The following is a 20,374-nucleotide window of genomic DNA, read 5'->3' on the forward strand; positions in this document are numbered from 1 at the left end:
CATGAATTCTCTTATTTTCTAGTCAGCTCCTTATGTAATAGATTAATCTTAGCAATTAATATAATGAATGAGTAAATTGAGATTTACTTTGCATTGCCTTAACTAACTAAAAACAAGCCTTGATATAAAACCAGAAACATCCCCTCGTTAAGAATAACGTAGCTGGAATTTGTGCTAATCTTATCAGTCATCAACGAAACCACACACTGGGATACAATGGTTACCTTGGGCATCTTGCAAACAAATTAAAACACGCAGAACTCAAACATTTAAAAACAAACAGGATTACAGAAATTGAACTGTCACTTCACTGTATGCTGAAATCTGATATTGTTTTAACATTCTTATTAGCACTATAGATAACAATTATACCAACAGAGATAAGATGCTTTTTAAACTATACAAGGGTGAAGGCTTTTAAATACTAGGAAGCCTTACTAGCACAGGGTTTCCGTCTATGTGGAGTCATTGTTCCACTAATTTAAAGAAGTCAGGATATCAGCCATGGTTTCCAGTACTGTTACTGCCAGAAGAAACACTAATTCAGTTAAAAAGTGATGATCTGAACTACAGTTATTTATTATAACAGACTACTCATGAGGAAACCCCTAGCCTCAGCATTTGGAAAAATCCAACCAACAGCTACAGGTGCGTGAACTAAAAATTTTGCCCCAGTTGATAATCATTGCCCAATGCATCTCTAGGTTCACTCATTGTCCAGAAACAAATCAGAAGACAAAGCACAAAGCCATAAAGGTAAGTGCACTGGGTTTGTGTGGCAAGGTTTTGGCAGCAGAGGGGGGTTTACAGGGGTGGCTTCTGTGAGAAGCTGCTAGAAGCTTCCACTATGTCCAACAGATCCAATACCAGCTGGCTCTAAGACGGACCCGCCGCTGGACAAGGCCGAGCCCATCAGCAACGGTGGTAGTGCCTCTGGGATAACATAGGCAAGAAGAGGGGAAAGCCCCCCTGTGCAACAGCAGTGGGAGAGAGGAGTGAGAACATGTGAGAGAAACAACCCTGCAGACCCCCAGGTCAGTGAAGAAGGAGGGGGAGGAGATGCTCCAGGCACCGGAGCAGAGATTCCCCTGCAGCCCGTGGAGACGACCATGGTGAGGCAGGCTGTCCCCCTGCAGCCCATGGAGGTCCACGGTGGAGCAGATATCCACCTGCAGCCCGTGGAGGACCCCACGCCGGAGCAGGTGGATGCCCAAAGGAGGGTGTGATGCTGTGGGAAACCTGTGCTGGAGCAGGATCCTGGCAGGGCCTGCAGCCCTGTGGAGAGGGGAGCCCACGCTGGACCAGGTTTTCTGGCAGGACTTGTGACCCCGCGGGGGACCCAAGCTAGAGCAGTCTGTGCCTGAAGGACTGCACCCTGTGGAAAGGACCCACGCTGGACCAGTTTGTGAAGAACTGCAGCCTGTGGGAAGGACTCACGGAGAAGTTTGTGGAGGACTGTCTCATGCAGGAGGTACCCCACGGTGGAGCAGGGAACAAGTGAGTTGTCCTCCCCCTGAGAAGGCAGGAGCAGCAGAGACAAGGTGTGGCGAGCTGACCCCAACCTCCATTCCCCGTCCCTCTGTGCCACCGGGGGGAGGAGGTGGAGAGAACCGGGAGTGGAGTTGAGCCAGGAAAGAGGGAGGGGTGGGGGGAAGGCATTTTTAACATTTGGTTTTATTTCTCACTACCCTACTCTTGACTCGTAGTAAATTAAACTAATTTCCCCGAGTCTGTTTTGCCCGTGATGGTAATTGGTTGAGTGATTTCTCCCTGTCCTCATCACAACCCACAAGCCCTTTGTTCTATGTTCTCTCCCCTGTCCAGCTGAGGGGGAGGAGTGATAGAATGGCTTCGGCAGGCACCTGGCATCCAGCCAGGGTCAACCCACCACAGTAGGGTAGCCTAAGTTTGCACAGTTCCTCTCAGGAAATAGGAGGTGTTATATTAAAAAGGATACAAAAAAGTGTGAGAGTTAAGGCGAGAGATGCATCACATTAGTAAGAACAAAAGTTTCAGCGTTCTGCAGGAGTTGTGAGTGCAGAGTTTATCAAAGATGCAGAAACTGAAAACACTGCAGTAGCAAACTGAGTTTCAAAGTGAACGGTTTCAATTAATTTCCTTTGATTACCTGAAGAGCTTAATGCACTGCATTTGTGGGCATGTGTGCCTGAGCTCTCTTCCACAAGCAAGGCTTCTGTCTGCTTGTCCACTGTAGAAGCATTGAAATCTGACAGCAGTTCTTTTTCTTACCAATTGCACTGCACAAATCATAACGCTTTGCCTATCTACAGCCCCAGCTGTACAAAACCTGTTCCCAAAATGCTGATTTCCCCTGCAATTTAAGTGTATGCTAGCATCCCCTTCTCACAACTCCAAGGTTTGTTCACCTCTGACTTCAAAAATTCTGGCTACTAACAGTTGTATCCCTGTGAATATTTCATTCATTACTGTGGCTAATTGTTTTTTTAACTCATTTACATTTCTGTTATCAATGTCATGTGGCAATGAGTTCTAGAGTTTACTTATGCATTGTATAAAATTTCCTTGGGGTTGTTTTTTTTTACTGCCCTACCTCATAATTTCGTGCTGCTGCTGTAATCCCTCTGTATTCATTTTCTCCCTGCATTCAGGTTTTTACTCTTTTTCCTGAGTCATCTTTTCTTCAGGCTGAGGAGTTTCTGGTCTATTTAATCTTTCGTCTTACAGGAGCCAAATCGTAATCCATGATGCACCAAGCTCCTGAAATTCCTGCTTCTTTGCAAGACAGAACCCAAAACTACTGAAGGCAGTCCATATACCACATGTACTCCAGACAGCAGTATTTGATCACAATTACTCAGTAAGCCAAGAAAATAGCACAGGAGTTCTTAAAATTAAAAAAACCCACACAACTTTGCAGGTGACCAGCAAAACCAGTGCAACCTCTAAGATAGAATAGCAGAAAGAGAAGCTCTTAAAGCAAGTAAGAAAAAAAAGGGTGTTAAATCTGTTTACAAAAAAAGAAAATAATACATATGTTCGTAATACACATGATTTTTTTCAATATTGTGTTTCCTCTTTTTTTTTTTTTAAAGGAAAGAAAGCCTCAACAGCATCTAGAATAGTCAGAGTAAAGAAGGAGAAACAACATTTGTTTAAAATACAGAAAAAGGTGGGAATAAATATGAAACCAACAGCTGTCATAGTCTCTGAAAATGCTGTGAGAGGTGTAGTGGCATAAACCAATCCGAAGAAACTGTGCTTTTCCAGAGAGCTGTTACATGATTACAAATGACTCTAGTGAAGAGGAGTACTCATTTGTCGGAGAAATCAGTGCTGGACATGGCACTACACCTTTGGAGTACATTTATTATGAGTCACCCATGCTAGTAGATACAGATTATACACCTTTTACTGCGATCTTTAAAAGACAGCTTGGAGTGGCACCCTTTGTTGCCTTCAGAAACTCAAACCAAAGCTATAGATATATATCTTTGCTTTGGCATATACTGCACAGGTATACTGTAAAATGCTTAATTGCTGCATGCACCTTTTTACCAGAAAAAAATCAGTATATGTAGAATGAAAGTGTGATGAATGATTTTGCAGTCCAAACACATTTCACTGTTTCCAGACAAAAAAGACAATTTATCCCCACAAGCTACAAATGAAGATTCTGTAAGAGAGTCAAACAGCACTGTATTCATGGGGAAGGCCAAACGCAGCTGAACAAAGCTTTAGCTTTTAATATTTTGGAGAATATTTTAAGGAAATTATCAGAGACAGGTGGAGAGAGACCTATTGGTCTAAGTGAGACAGGTTTTTCATAGTTGCTGATTTATAGAGAAGACTTCATGAGTTTCAGAGCAACCTACAGAATGACAACCTACCTATATAATTTTGCTCCAACATTCATTACATCTGCATAACTTTCTCCAGGGACAGTTTGGAACTGCAGTGAATCAGAGAAGAATCACAGTTTTTGATTCCCATATTGTATCAATACTGAACCAGGGTAAGTGCTATCACAGTCAGAGCCTTAGACCATCATGAAAGGCAGATCTGAATTATTTTCTTGTTTGAAAGACCGTAAACTGGAATAACTACATTCTGGAGTAACTACATCGGTCAGATTTACACCAATGTTACTCAAAATAAAATTTCACCCACTGTATGACTAGAAGTATGAATGGGTACTTTTACCAAACAGATGGGAAACACAAATTCAACTAATGGGAATATACACATGGAAACTGCTGACACTTCTCAGGAAATTTGCATTGTTATGGCAGACAGTTAGGACTGATTTATTCCACTTGAAAGGAAACAATTACCTTTAGATTATTACTCATTTGTATCCCAAGGCAGCGTTCTTGCATGATCTATTTGCAAGCCAACTTATCTTGCACATCAAGGTAATTTTTGCAAGGGCACAGTGTACCCATAATTAAGGATACTGATGAGGGCATATGATTCTATAGTAAAGACTTTTAAGAGGCTTCCCCATTGCACTGATTCCAGTACATGATATCAAGCCTTCATTTTCCACAGTCCATTGGAGTGTGGAAAAGGAAAAGAGCTAGTTAGAAGATGCTTCTGAAAGGCCATGGGCAATAAAGAGGATCCTCATTTAGCCTCATTAACATACAGGACAGGAGCACTTTGGAGAATTATTATTTGCCTGCAGAACTCATAAGGTACTATAAACTCCAGATGAACTATTTTTGCTAAAGAAGGGGTCAAGGTTATATTATTTCAAAGACAGGAACAAAATTACATTAGTTTGTGAATTCTCTGCCTAAAAGGGACACGAAACATCTGATCAAATTAAATTTTTTTGATCAGGGTTACAGCTCTTAACAGGTTTCTTCTCCCTCATTTCTGTACATGCCAACAATATCACAATTAATTTGACTTTCACTGTCAGTAGTCTGGGTTTTCCCAAGGATTAAAAAAGGCAGAGGCTATGTAATAAAGTCATGATAGATTGTAGGTAGATGCCACTGTAGGTTCATTCTTAGAGTTCAAACAATGTATTTTAAAAGTGCTATTTTCCTAAGAGTAGGGACAGAAGTAGTTAATCTTTGTTCAGAGCTTGAATAAGAATTTTTGGATTTGAAAAAACAAAACGGAGCACAAAGTCATGATCTGGCTATATCCATTTCTGCAAAAATAAAAGCAAATAACGTATGAAACCAAATGGTCTCGGGGAAATCGACAGCACCTGGACGGAGAGTCCCGAGTTTTGCCCGACACGCGGGTTATCTGGCAGCTTGAACAAACACGCCGCTGCCAACCTGCCTAGAAAAGAACGAAGGGCGAAGGAAACGCCAGTTCCGCAAGCACAGAGCAAGCTGCTGCCTTTTGGGGGGTCTCTGCGCGGGGGGTTCGGCCGGCGGGGTGGGCGCTGCCAGTGGGCAGGGCCGCCCGGCACCGCTAGATGGCCGCATCCCCTACCGCATCCCCTGCCTCCTCAACCCCTGCCGCATCCCCGCAGCTCCCCCCAGCCTTCCCACCCGAAACCTGGATGCAAGGGCTTACAATTCAAGGGTAGAACAGTGGGTGAAAACTTAGCCGGCAGACTCTCATCTGACAAAGATTTCCCTTTCTGGGTCGCCCCCCCCCCCCCCCTTTTGAAACTACAAACACAACAAATTTTGTAGTTGTGAAAGAATATATTCTTCATCAGATTTTATGTTTTCTTGGGGCAATGGTATGTGGTGCAATGTTAAAATCTGACAATTAAACAGGCTGAGGTGTAATAATTGGGGGGGGGGGAGGGGGGTAGCAAACGGGATCCAGCCAACAGCATGACCTTTAAAGAAGGTCTGTTGTTTGTGCATGGTACACGCTTTTCAAGGAAATTTCATAAGGGCTTCAAGGAGGTAATTAAATAGTGCTACTCTCCACTGACAGTTCCCACACTTCAGATAAATTTTCTACAGCTGATTGAGACAAAATAAATTGCATTATGTTTTCAACAAAAAACATGCAACGGTGTACTGCTATTACATTCTACTAAATTCTTTGCTTGCTCCAGAAATTCAGAGCCCTGAGCTTTTTGTTCTTAATCCAATGACTTTCATGTACTCATTCACGGCTCACAGTACTCATTTAATCGTTTATTGTTGAATGAGATCTTTTTCTTTTCCAAAATCTGTCCCAGAATAGTACAGAGTACATCTCAAGAGACTTTAAAATGAAGCTTCGCCTACCAAAGGGTCTTTTATGTCAATGGGTAACTAGAGCTGTCAGCCTTTTTTCCCAGACATTTTTCTCCTGTTCTGTGTGTGCACAAGCAGAAGAGAACAGAAAATGCTGTTGGGCACCCTTGAGTGGCCTGGGACGAAACAATGCCGTATTAGCCAGTGCAAAATCACCAGGCTTACATCTTCAGCTATTAAGTGTTACAAACCAAAAGGGTATTTTAAAATCTTTTTTACCAATAGTTCAAATGCAAAACACAGAACTGCATAATACCCTCCCAGCTGCATCTCCTCCCTCTCCTCTCCCTGCTAAATACATGAAGGGGGGGGGGGGGGGGAAGGGGAGGGGGGCGCTTGATCCCCAGAGCCTCAGAGCACAGAACAGTTTTTTCATCTTTACTGTAATGTATATGATGTTAGCATTACATTTATTTTTATTTTTGCAGATATGTCTTTATTTTAAGGCCTTTTTTCCCTGAGTGCTTAGTTTTAAACAGCACTTTCTTTATTCAACACACTTTGCGGTGAAAGGTAAGTATTCTTTTCTGCATTTCACATGCTGGCAAATTGAAATGTGCTCTTTTCCACATAGCTTGAAAAAGTGGGTAGGAACCGGAGAGGCCTCCCTCAGCTGTCACCTTTCCATACACCCTTCCTCTTCACCACCCTGCCTTCGCTGCTGGCGGCACTGCCTGCCCATGCTGCCCAGCGACTGCAGCCACATTTGTGAGCACTCAGCTACAGAAATTAGGCCTGGGCTGTCTCAGATTGGGCAATGAAAAGTAGTTAGTAGCCACCTGTGAAAATCCTGGTTTCCATGGCACTCATGGCTGAGAAGGCAACCGTGAAAGGAAGCGAGAAGAGGACTCTGTTGTTTGATGGAGAGTCTGATGCCTTAACCCTGAGGCAGGCTTTGCTCTTCTCCTGGGCTACTCACCTACTAAGCACTGAAGTTCTTGGGAGGAAAAAAAGTACATCTGAAGATGTAAATTATTAAGATCTGCTTCTGTATTACAAATACATCTCACCTCGGCAAATGGAAGTGCTTGTTTGTTCAAAGACTATGAAATGTTGCATTTTGTGAAATCACCACTTAAGTAGAAGATGAGAATTCTTCTCATTTATCTTAATGGGACATTAAGATGAAATTTAATTACACGGGAGAGCTAATTATCTGCAGGTTAGCCAAACTGCAGATGGAATCTACTCAACAGAATGAAATCTGAATGCTGAAGCCGATGTGAATGTAAGTGCAGTTTAGCGTGGGGAAAATTTTAATTGAAACCCAGTTAAAAGAAGAACTAAATTTCCTCTAACTCCTGACACAGAACCTCAGATGAGGCACCCCTCGTTGCACCGTTCCCCCAGCTGTCTCTCCCTCAGTGTTCAGAGCTTCGCTGCCCCTAAAAAAATGAAATAACAGCTACACTGGCTCAGAGCAAGGCTATCTGCTACCTCCAAATATACTCTCAGCCTCTTACTATTTTCAGCTCAGGGAATTTCCTGAGTGTGATGTGGTTTGTCTGTTAGTAACCCTCAAAGGGTCTCTGTTCCAAGTATTTGTCCAGTCTCTCCTTGGAACTCCTGATCCACTTCCAGCCTTGTTCGGGCTCCCCTTGGTCTGAAGGTATCCTGCCCCATTTCCTCTAATTGTGCCTCTGCGGGGGGGGAGGGGGGGGAGCAAGACAAGATTTTTAAAATAAATTGTTTTCAAGTTCTTACTGCTGTGCTGCCCTTCCTAGCATGAGTCTGCAAGTCCAGCTGCAGAGCTCACACTGTGCTTCCTCTTACTGCATGACAGAAAACGCTGTGCATGGCAGAGAGCAGCCTCGGGAAAGCATCAGGACACTGCGTTGCTAGGAATTAAATACTTCAGACCGGATTTAGATCTCAGAAACTGGGTGTAAATCTGGAGTCACTCCCTGCAGTTCAGAAGCATTATTCTGGATTTACTCAGTCATGGCCAAGTTCAGCACCAGGCTTCTTGTTTTTCAAAATCATCTGACTTCCAGGCCACAGTGGGGAATGTAACAGCAGGAGCAAAAGGAGAAAAGGGTTATTTTATTAGTAAAATGCATTCCTATTCTAACAGGTATTTCTGCAATGTTTGGATCCCTTCAAGAATTTTGCCTTCTCACACAGGTACACACATATAAATGTACAAGAGGATAAATATTTCAGCTTGCCCACTAGAAGCTAGTCTGTTTTCATAGAAATAAACTATTCTGCCCCATTTTTTCACTTCCCTCTTTTTTCTTTATTCTCTGAGATAATTTTGAAGCTGACACTGAATATACTCACAGCTGCATTAAACTGCACACCGGTGGTTAGCAAACCTGGCCAAGTCACAGTGGGTTTTGCTTCCTCATCAGAAAGGACGTTTGCATCGTGGAACTTCTGCAAATTGGGAAGTGCCTACCCCCTCCCCCAAAAGATTCACTCCTAATTACAAGTACTTATCAAAACTATTAAAAGGGGACTGTTTCTGTCTGTTGGCATTTTAGATTTTGAATTTCCTCAGTTCAGTGTGGGGACCAAAAAGTAAGGGGAGGGAAGGTTTTCAAGGGCATTTGCTCTCCGGTATCAAAATGAAACCGTGTAATAACACGGTTCTTCTGCCTCCTGCTCCCCTCCCTGAACGTCCATCCTTCCTGGGCAATGGAGCTGGCTGGAGCTACTGGAGGTCCGAGAGCTCTCACTGGGTTATCTCCATGGCAAATGGCAGGCCCTGGTCACCAGCCCACTTCAGAGACAGGCTGGAGGTTCAAACCCGGAGCTGCCTCAATACCAGGCTATGAGGATGAAAATTAAATGTCGTCCTCTGCTCATAACTGTTTTCCAGCACTTTTGTTATATCTGCTCAATTTCTAGGTTCTCTCCAGAGAGTTGGTGTTGTAGGACAGACTTGGCACTCCAGCGGTTCTCAGAGCTATGCTTCTGTAGCATTTATAAAGCATTTTAAGTCCATTCAAAAAAAGAAAGGTGAGAAGAGAGGATCTGTACAAACCCCAGCCTGTTATTTCTTGGCTCAGTGTTAAAAACTGGCTTGCAGAAAAGCAACTGGAATGTCATCCTAGTAAGCAGCACGGAAAAGAGTGATGGTGATACTTTGCTCATACACTAAGAGATTTTGAATAGCAGAAGAAGGTTTATATTCAGTGATTTTAGATTTTATTGTGGTAGTCAAGGCTTGTAACACACGTGCATATTAATGCATAATGGGTTAGTTCATAGGACACAGATGGATCTGCCATACTACAGGCTTGTTCTAACACAGCACCACTGTGCTTTGCCTCCTATATCTTCTTCCCCATGGTTACATGGCAATTATGTGTTTTCTTCCCTTGTGGTGACTGTGACCATCACAGATACCTTATCTTTGATACTAATTTCTGTTGCTCCTAAAGGAACTATACTGGAGACAGTAGCTACTAATTTTCAATGTATTCTGTTTATTTAGGATACTATTAAAAAGATTAGCATAAAAATGTACCCACTATCTGTATTGCAGAACTACGGCTTAAGTTATAGCTAAAGTAAAATACAGGTAAATTTAAATTCTCCCAGTATTGCCTCCTAAAATTATACTGGCTTTCACACTGAAACTGGAGCTAAATCAGCTGAGAAAGGATTAAATACTACCTAAATCTAAAATTGTTTCACAACTACAAAACACATAAAACAATGGAAAAACTGTATATGGGAGAGAAGAAAGAGGAAGGCAGTTAAGAAACAGAAGTTTTTTCTTATACACAATTCTTCAAAGTTATTTCAACTGGGAAATAAATCACATTTTTGTGAATGTGAACACTCTTGTGTAAACCAAACGCGCATACTATTTCATGTTTGAAATTGAACATTTCAGAAAGAAAGCAGAAAACAGACCTCCAAACTGTTCACAACCTCCTCATCCCTCCATCCCTTGCAAATGCTACATATTTGTATTTTATGATGGTAAACAGCATGCCTAACAAGGAAACAACATGGAGTCTTGTCAGATACTCCACACTCCCTCCCCCAGCTCATGGTGAAAAGCGAAGGCTGTGTTCTCTGCAAGGGACTGCCAACACAGAACCTCAGAGCAAACAAGGTCTCTTCAGCAGGTCTGTGAGGACACAGGCCAGCAACTCAGGTGGACTGGCTAAAGTGGCGTGGTGAGTTGTCATTTTTTAGCCTGTTACTCCAAGCCATTGTATTACTGTTCTTGAAGAGGAGCAGGGACCTATAGTTTAATCTCTTAGGGGAGCTATCAGAACTGGAGTGTGGAAGCATCCAGTCATGAATGTTGGGCAATGCCAGCTTGGGCCTTCATGGCTACTGCTGAACTTCAGTTCAAACTCCCTCTGCAGGAATTTGGAGGGGATCAGTAACAGCACAATCCTTTGCGAGCAGGTAACAAACCCTGTGAGGAGTTTTGAGCTGTAGCCAGTCTTCAGCCTGATTCACTTGATTTTCCTAGACTGCCTGGCTCAACATAGCATGGCCAGTGGCGAGACATGAGAGGGTACGTACCACTGACTGGTCAGTTGAAACAGGTCAGCTCCTACAGACCGCCAAGGCAGTTAAGACAGACTTGAAGGTATAAGCAATTTGTCTTTATTGCTCTGATCTTTTGGATGTATCATACAGGGCAGGCGAGTACTGCCAGTTGATACAAAAGGCTTGGGTGAATCACATGGTGAATGTAAGGTTTGTATTTGATGACCTTGTTAATGTTCTCACACAGTCCTTAGGGAATATCATTCTCAGTCCCTGGGGCAATCTCTTGCTTATGTTCTCAGTGCATGACATTATCAGGATCCACCTTGTCACCTGGTGAGCTCCTCTGGCACTGGTGATGAAGCTGACAATACTGTGTTCAAATGAAACAGATTTTAGCAAACTGGTTGCCACTGCCTGTTTTACATGCGTGATCATGTTCCCAGTCACCTGTCTTGAGTAGACAGTTTATTTGTAGTCCACCTACAAGTGACAATGTTCTTATCACAGTTACGGTAGATTGGATATGAACAGTCCATTAAGTAAATATTGATGCTTTGCAAGTATAATTAAGAGAATCATGCTTTTACAGGAGCCAATACCTGTGGGTTTTTTGTCAGACACAGAAAGGTCTATGATAAAATCTTTTAAGGTATTTAAGTATTTAGGTAATTTTTAGACCTTTAACGAAGATTTTATGCTCAGGCAGACAGCATGCTTGACAAATAGGTCTCTTTTGACTGCTTGTCTCTTTCTGATATGGGACAATTTCTTCATTATAGAATGATAGTTCAGCTATAATAATGGTTGGCTTGCTTGCTTAAAAATAGGAGAATAGGGATTTCATTAATCTCACTGAAAGTGTTTTCTCACATCTGTTCATTGGCTGTAGTAGCTCAAAAGGAAAGCATGAAATTTCAGCCATGTTAAGTATGCATTTCTCTTAAAAACTAATGATACCCTGATAAAACCTCAGTTGTTAGTTCCGCCATTCTGCAGATGACACTAATGATTATGCAGCCCTGAAAGTGTGCTTCTCCCCAGTTCACATTCATTTGTGTTCAGACTATGTCCAACTTAATGAAATATTGTCTGAACTTTGCACATCATCTTAATGTACAAAACCAGGCCTTTTAAACCACTTATTTAATATTTCCCTGGAAGACCCTATGTGCAGAAGACATTGTAAATGTATCTGCATTTCCTAACCCAAAAAATGAAATAAATAATTTCCATACTACATTTCCAAAGCCTAAGAAGACATCCACACTGCTGGGTTTTTAAGCACCGATGCAGCTGACCAATGTATCACACAGCTGTTGGCATGGATAGTCCTGCTGTGTCCTGTGTCTAGGCACAGACACAGCTGTTAAATTCTGAGCTGTCAGTACAACCACATACATCTTCAGAGGGCTTTGCCACAATGACCACAGATATACACCAGATAGAAGATTCTTTGAGGAAATAAATAATTGCTTGGTTGACAAGGCTTCAAACTATTGACAAGAAGGTGCTTTTCAGCTAGCTCTGAGGACAAAGCTGTGTAACTCTCATGAGTTTGATCACATAGGACTGCTTTGGTTTCCTCAGTCCACTGAATTAGCTTGGGAATTTAGAAGAGGTTTTATTTCTGCAGCCTAAAATTTTATCTCATTCAGTCTTTGAACCAAGCTTAACTCTTCATTCGCTTTTCAGTTCAGCAGGCAACTTTTAAAATTATAATGCTGTCTTCTCCTCAGGCTTCATGCTCAACATTCAGATGGTCAGATGTTGTGGGTTTTTTTTTCTGGTGTGAATACTTTCTTCTCAGGAGATGGAAGTTGAGACAATCCCAAGCAAGCTCACAGAAGGTTTTAAAAGAGATTATTATGACATCAAGCTTGTGCCAGTCTTGAGAGGTAATATTTGTAGTCCTATTATCTGCAAAAGAAAGACAACTTTCTCACTCTTACTAACAGCAAGTAGTTCAAACATGGAGACTAGACCTCCCCTCAATGGTATGTGTCACACCTCAGATTATTAGTAGAGCTTTCATGCTGCATATTGCAGAGGAGCTTGTAAGCAGCATTTCAGGCTGGTCTCCCAGATCTACTAACTCAGCTCTCATGCTTCGGCTCCAGAAGCAAAAAAGAGACTGTATCTAATCAAACTGGCAGCATTGGCAGCAGCAGGACTTATTTTTTCTCAGCTGAAATGACTGCTGATCTCCAACCTCCCCTTATTTCCTTTGTCTGGTTTGCAAAATGGTGGCAGGCAGGAGAGGAGGAGGCTCCGCTCTTGGCTGAAGTGGCAGGAGTTAGTTGTTGCTGGTTTGGGAAACTGCCCAGCGCAGCCAGCCAGAAACACAGGGCTCATGACAGCCAGCTGTGAGAAGACATTCCTCTCTCCAGAGCTGTTCTCTTCCGTGTCTTTTACCAAAACCACAGATTGTAGAAGTACGGTGCTGTAGAGGGGCACAGCATCAAGCAGATGCAAAAATGTTCCAGGCCTGGAGAGGCTGGGCTGTCTCCCAGCCGTGCCTTTGGCCAGCTACCATGAGCAGATGAGGAGTGGTGTAGATTGTGCAGACAAAGAGGCATATGGCAGAAGTTGTCTAAGCTGAAGCAAAAGAGCAAACCTGAAATGGCCCTGGCCAAGTCGCAGAAAGATGAGGTGGCTGGTGTTTGTTTCAAGCTGGTTGAAAAACAGCTTGCTGAGAGTTTAATGAAAGTAACACAAATTCTCAAAAACATTTGGCTGGTTTTGGCTAACGTCTTCTTGACCCAGTGTGGCAGTACACACCCCCCTGAGAGGAAATGAAACTTCTCCAGGCAGGGAGGAGAGGAAAAAAACCCAAACCCTAAAGGCTGCAGGTTGAAAATTGAACTGACCAATTGAGACATGCCAGGTACACTGAACTGACCTTTTGGCCAAGAGAGATTAAAATGACCACAGATCAGATTCGACAAGGGTATAAACGGGGTCCTGCTGGAGGCCATTTTGGGAAAATCAGTCCTCCTTGGAGCAGCGGGTCTGCAGCTGGGGACTCCCCCTTGGGTCGGGACGCCGCCCGGGGTAACTCCTGCAGGTTGAGAGCCCTCATCTTTTAGGTGAGTGATGAGTGCATTTTGAGCCATCATTTTAAAACTTAAGAGTTCTCAAGTTGGCTGTGTAGTACTAATTCCCCTTACATCATTGAGCCTGTGGTTTACAAATGTTACCGGAGTTCTAACTAACTTTTTACTGAAGAATAAGTCTGAGCTTTAACACCTGTTGGATTTGATTGTGCATGCCTCCGTAATACCCAGTGAGAAAGAGATTAATGCAAGAAAAATATCTAATCAGCTGGAGTAAACTAGTTTATTAAGATCAATGTGCATCCTTGTGTGATTACAGCTATGCACATGTATAAATGTTCACAGGAGCAGAGCCTTACAGACTTTGACCCTGCCAAATGTGTTCACACATACTTAAGTTTACTACAGTGAACAATCCCATGTGGCAAGTGGAAAATCTCACCATGGTATTGTACAAGCCTAACAGTCGGCAAGATCAGGACCTTGGACTCAATGTTTTTTACAACAAAGCGTATTTTTGGCACTAAGGAAATTATAGAATGTAGCCAAATAATCTATCACATACACAAATCCTGTGTGTTTTAAACTGAAAAGTACTCAGGGAAGGAACTATATTTTTCCACAGATGAGGTCTGTGTTTAACATATTGTGGGTGCTACCAAAATTCAAATAATAAATAGAGAAAATAACTTGGCATCATTTCTTTATTTGCTGCTTTATGGCTTCATGAGAAACCTAATAAGAATAAAAGAAGAAAGTACAGCTTGTTATCATTAATTCTGTGGTTTAATAGTCTTTTATTTACTTAGGTGCAGAAAACTTCAAAGCAAACAAACCCATGTATGTTTTCTGGGTGCCTGGTGACATTGGAAAGCTTATATAAATAATGCAGATCTCAGGTTAGCCTCACCCTCCAGTGCTTACTTCACCTTGTTGGATAACTAATGAGATCAACAGCAGGCAACACTACATGTGACAATGGCTCTCGGGAGAAAATTCTCTAATCCACATGGAGCTGGACTAAAATATCTCATTAATTTCACATGGATCCTCAGAGAGCGTCTGTAAGGTGCCAACAGTTTGTGGATGACACAACCCCGCTTGCCAGCAGAAGCCTTCCCCTCAGCACTACTCATTTCCTAAGACATATAGTCTCAAATTCTGCATTCTTGACTGAAATAATGGAAACAAAATGCTGTGAATTAAAAAGTTGCATCATAGGTGACCTGAGGATACCCCTGGTGCCTCCTTCCAAGCCAGAATTTATCAGGTCAGCAACTTCTGACTCCTCTGAGCCTATTTGCCTACCTCTATAACCAGCATATTAGCAACAGGGGAACATACCCCTCTGTGACAGTAACTGGCTCCCTTTTGAGGCCCCATTTTACACTGGCATAGCAAAAAGAGGCTTCAATGTAAGTGAGAGCTAGACCCAGGGAGGAGTAAGAAGCCACACTTGTAGTGTAGAGCTCTTTGAAGCCAGTGAGTTTTGCCATGCTCTGGTTTTAGCAAACCTTTGCAGGACATGGTCTGTGTGGTTTTGTGACAGAAAAGTTTCATTTTAAGTTTGGGGTGGTTGGGTGAAAGAAGACATTTGGGAAGAAATTGGGTGAAAGATTTATGCGTATTTTTGAAAGCTTCATGAAGACTTCACTGAACTGCCTGCTTCCTAAGCCAAAGCAGGATTCACTGGAATTTTCCAGTAAAATTTCTAAGAGCTTGAATTTTTCCTTCCCCCCCCCCGAAAAAATGATTTGCAACATTCATATAGTGGGAGGAAGAAAGCAGAGGCTATAAAATACTCTGCTGATAAAAGCAATATTACTGATAGAAATTTCTATCATCACATTTCTCTTACAAACTTAAGAATATTCTTTGTAGCAATTTCATAGTGTAGCTATCTAAAACTTCTATATTAAGGCCTGGATTCAAGCAGGTATTCATTTTTTGTGACTCTACAGGTACAATTGGTACATTGCTCCTGGCAGACTGGCAAGATAGCACACAGGAATTATCTCATTTAACTGTAGATCAATGCCATGACTGCAACTATAAAATTGTAGGCAAATTGTACAGTAACTACAAGGTTATTATCAATCACTTTTAGCTCTGCAGTGGTGCAGGAAAGAGGACAGATACCATAATAGGCTCTCTGCTGAGTACATGTCATTAATATACTCTGTTTTCTTCCAGAGTCTTGCACATCTCTTGCTCCTGATGGCTACTTTTGTCTTGCTAGTAACAAAAGTAGGGAAATCAATCCAGGTTCAAGTAAATACATCAGGATCAGTGATGCTTTTCTTTTTATAGATGAAAAGGTTTATCTAGTTATTTATTATTTGTTAGAAACTTATCACATGGGCTTTTAATAAAATCAATCAGTATCTTTCTGCTTTCACTTGGTAATTATTAGGTCACAGCCCCAAGTGGAAGACAAAGCAAAACCAAAGGTCTGTAGTGGATTTCCAGTGTAGGCAGGTGTTACTTTACTGAACATGGTAGCATTACAGAGGCATAAAATCAAGAGGCTGGTCAAGCCCCAATACTGTTCCTCAACAACTGATCAGATTTTAACAGGAAATGCATAGAGGCAGGAATGGAGCCACACACTTTTTCACTGCTGCTCATTATCAATGGCTGTAAAGTCATTTAAAGATTTAAAGCAGTAGTACAGAACAGTAGACTTTAGCCTTTGTTAAAATAATCTTTTTTGCCCATCTCAAATATTTCCTTTTAAAATTACCCTTTCAAAAACATTTATTTCAGTCCTTACCAAAATCCTTCATTTCAGGTAGTCATCTGACTTCAGCACTCTCATGGCCATGGTGGAATTTCATGTTCTGGGCCAGGGAAACAGTTGTAACACACATTGTCACAAAAGGGTCTCAAGGATTTTACTCCAGAGGAGAACTGAGTATAGTAGTCACTTGCACCAGGATTTCTTCTTACCTGCCTATATTTCATCTTTCCACCAAAAACAGAGGAAGAGGACGGGCTTCCAGGAGAGCAAGGTGGCAAATTTATTCCTGCTATCAGTACAAAAGTGGGTGTCATTCAAGAAGGGGCTGTCTGGTGATGATCTCCAACTACTGTGGAATAATTTTGCAAAAATAATACCTAAATAGTATTTCACAAGGCTATTCTAACACAGAACTTCTCACTAGGCTTTGATGTAGATGTATAGGGACACATTACATCCTCGTGACAAGTGCATCCTTCCAAGGACAGCATTAATTCAACCTGAACAACAAACTGTTAACTTAAAAGCTACTACAGTTGTTGTGAATGCAGCTTGTAGGCTGGTGGTTTGACAAAATTTGTGTCTGGGATCTCAGTCTATTTTCTCTCCCAAAACTGCAGAGAAAAATTCCTGTCCAGAAATTTAGTTCACGACAAAACAGGTCTGCAGGCAAGAAACGTAGCCACTAACCTGCTGAGTGACTGCAGGCAAGTCATCAACTGCTGTCTGTTCCCTTTGCCATGGGTTCTCCATCTATTTAGAGCATAAGGATCTCTGCTGGGACTGCCACTCACTGCATGTTTCTGCAGGCCTCAAAGACCCCAAGACTCTCTCTCCACATGGGACTGTGGGTGATACAATGACTGTAAATATCTGTGCAAGGGATCTTTACCATCACAACATTTCCTAGCAGAATTTAATTTCATCGAAATATCCCACCCTTATTTTCCAGTGATTGGCCAAAGCAAGTCCCCAGGTGTGAGAAGCCCTCCAGCTGCCTAGAAACTGAAGGTACAGACAGCTGCAATAGTATTAAATACCTCCCCAGGATCCTTATAACCAACAGTATTTTTTTGTTCTCATCTCTTTTCATATAACCCTTATACAGTCCTCTTGTATAGCCGTTACTAACATGAAAAATGTGGGGGAAAAAAAAAAAATCAAGCTTGCCTTAATTCATTTGTCTTGACAAAATAGACACACGCACACACAAATATTTATGTATTTATAAAATACACATTTTGAATATGGAATGCTGGAAACCTTCTAAATGAAGCAGAGGTCTGACATAAGAAAGATTGCACTAAGTTATGGTTAAGGGTGCAAAGATGAGTTGATTTAAATATAGTCTGCCAATAAAGAAAACTGTTTTCTTTTCTGCACATACTATTGAAAGAATCCTGTCTCCAGCAACCGACTTGTCTATCATAAAAAACAGTATTCTTGCAGAAGTGTGTTTATCTGAACCCCAATATATTAAAACCTCTGAGAAAACATGAAACTGATTCCTCAAGACGAAGAGTTGCCTTTTGTGAGGGTTCACCATATATCCTGGTCAACATGACAATAATTACCAACCGGCTCACGGTGTTATCTGAGACACTGTGGGGACCTGACTTACACGAAATAGAAAGCAGAATACAGTACACTGTATTCCACTGGGCTGCAATGCAGGTAAGCATTGATTAATATCGAGATTAAATGACAGGCACAGAATCAAATACTAGTAAGCAACAGGGTCAATTTGTAGTTTGCCCCACTGCCCATAATGACTTTACAGGCCACATAACTTTCCATTTCAGTTACATCAACTATAACACCAGCCTTAACCTTGATACAGGTTTTTTTTCTGCAGATTTTGCTTTTCAGATGGCAAGCTCTTTCAGCAAGGATAATTTCTTTTTTTCTGGTTGCAAACAAGCCAGCCCTCTCTCATGTTTAGCAGCATTTACATATGCACATAGCTATCCTGCTGACTCCAAACTAATTTTGTCAGAAGGAAAGGCTAATGTGCAAGAATGGCAGCATCAGAACTAGACCAGGTCTATGCAGAAGCATGCCTCAGGTACCACTAAGGAAACTACTCCAGCACTTAATGCTGAGGAGAAAACTGACCACTGAAAACAGAATACAGACTTTACAAAATTACTAAGATGAGACTTGAAAAGTAGAAGCACATCAGCTATCTTAATTACATGGTTCCTCTGAAATGAAGTGCCCCATTAATGGTTACATGTCCAGTGTGCAGGTGAGACTATTCACTATTCAGTCAAAAACCCTAGGGTGAAATTCTGTGCTGTGCAACAAAAAACTTACAGCTGAGAAAGAGGGAGTTTTGATGACTTAAACCAGTCTTCTTATCATCCAACTTTTAGCTGCCCCAGGAGTTATAGCTGACATTGACTATTTTTATGCCCTACTACCTCATTTTTTTACCAAGGCCCTTCAGAACAGAGGGAACATTGCAATGAAGTACATGAGCTACCATCCAAGGATGTATTTATTTAAGTCAGATCTAGTGAAGAAGGTACGCTCAGCAGAGGAGAGACAGGAGATAGGAGAGAGAACAAAATTAGGGAAGTGAAGAGGAGCTGTTCAAATTAACACATTGCATCTGTCTTAAGTCATATAAAAAAGATACAATTTCACCCAAGAGTAAGCCTTCCAAACGGCAATTTATTTTCTAGAAATTATTTAATAACACACCACTACTTGAGTGCCTGGTACTTTACATACAAATAAAAATGGCAAGTCCTTGCACTTCAGTGTTGTCATCTGAATTAGACTTTTGAGACCAAGTCCTCTGTGGGTATAAATTAGCATAGCTCTACTAATGCTGGAGGAATTATTTATGCACCAGAAGGGGAAACAGTATGGGGAAAAGACATTTTTTGACTGTAAATGATATGGGAAAAAGACATTTCTTGACTGTAAAACAGCAACCCCATCCTGATTGTTTTTATTTAAATTATTAATCCTCTGGGCCTCTCCAGTGGCTCAATGATTTTACAACATTTGTAGATCTAGAGAATCCATATATAGATTTATAAAACGAGAGGATCAGACCTTTCAGCTCTCAAGCAGAGGAAACAGAGGGACGAGCCATGCAAAACAAGGGAATTCTATAACCAAGGCTTCTAGGCTGCTTAGGTAAAACTGAAATTCTGGCTTTAAAGGCCATAAATACCAGCAGGGAAAATGGTCATAAAAATTAGATATGGTCACATTTAAAGAAAAAAAATTCCTTAACTATTAATTATTCTCAGAGCCAGTGTATCCTCTGAACTTACAGGTCTTTCCGAAGAGAAACAACAGCAGTAGAGTAGGCATTAGCACGCTTCTCATGCCACTGGTGTGTGCTGTTAATATGAATACATGGAATGTAATCTCCTGCCTGAATGCGTATCAGTCACAAAAGAGTGGTAAAATATTAATTTTTGCTGTAATGGAATTTAAAACCTTGTCCAAAAAAAAAAAAGTGGTACAACTTAGACCCAGAAGGAATCATGTTTCTAAACGCTTAGAGAAGAGCATGTGAGACGCTATCCATCAAGATCACTGGACTCAATGACATGGCTGCATTGAACATTGCCTTGGAGCCAAAGCATTTGTACTTTATTGCAACCAGTTATGATCCCTTCAAACAGAGGGACTACAACGGGGCTATTAATCTTTCAATGATACATTGATGGTCCTTCAAAGGTGATATAATATTGCTTTTTTTCCTCTTTCTTTTCAGGAGATATTAGGTAATGGTACTTTTACCTGCTGACATGCCTCAAGACAGTTCACTTGTGAAAAGCTCCTTGGGAATGTTCGGAAGCTAACAGCTATGCTCCCATTTTCTTACTGCTAATTCCTTTTATTTAAAAATACTGATGATGCATTCTCTCTTCTCAAAAAATATATCCAAA

At 41.5% G+C, this 20,374-nt stretch overlaps 1 protein-coding gene across 2 annotated transcripts in view; it reads right to left on the reverse strand.

Moving 5' to 3' along the window:
- Positions 1-20,374, reverse strand: part of THEMIS (thymocyte selection associated) — a 79,299-nt gene that overhangs the window by 11,674 nt on the left and 47,251 nt on the right. The window lies entirely within an intron of this gene.

The sequence above is a fragment of the Accipiter gentilis genome, chromosome 5, assembly GCF_929443795.1.
Source record: "Accipiter gentilis chromosome 5, bAccGen1.1, whole genome shotgun sequence".
NCBI classification, from domain to species: Eukaryota; Metazoa; Chordata; class Aves; order Accipitriformes; family Accipitridae; genus Astur; species Astur gentilis.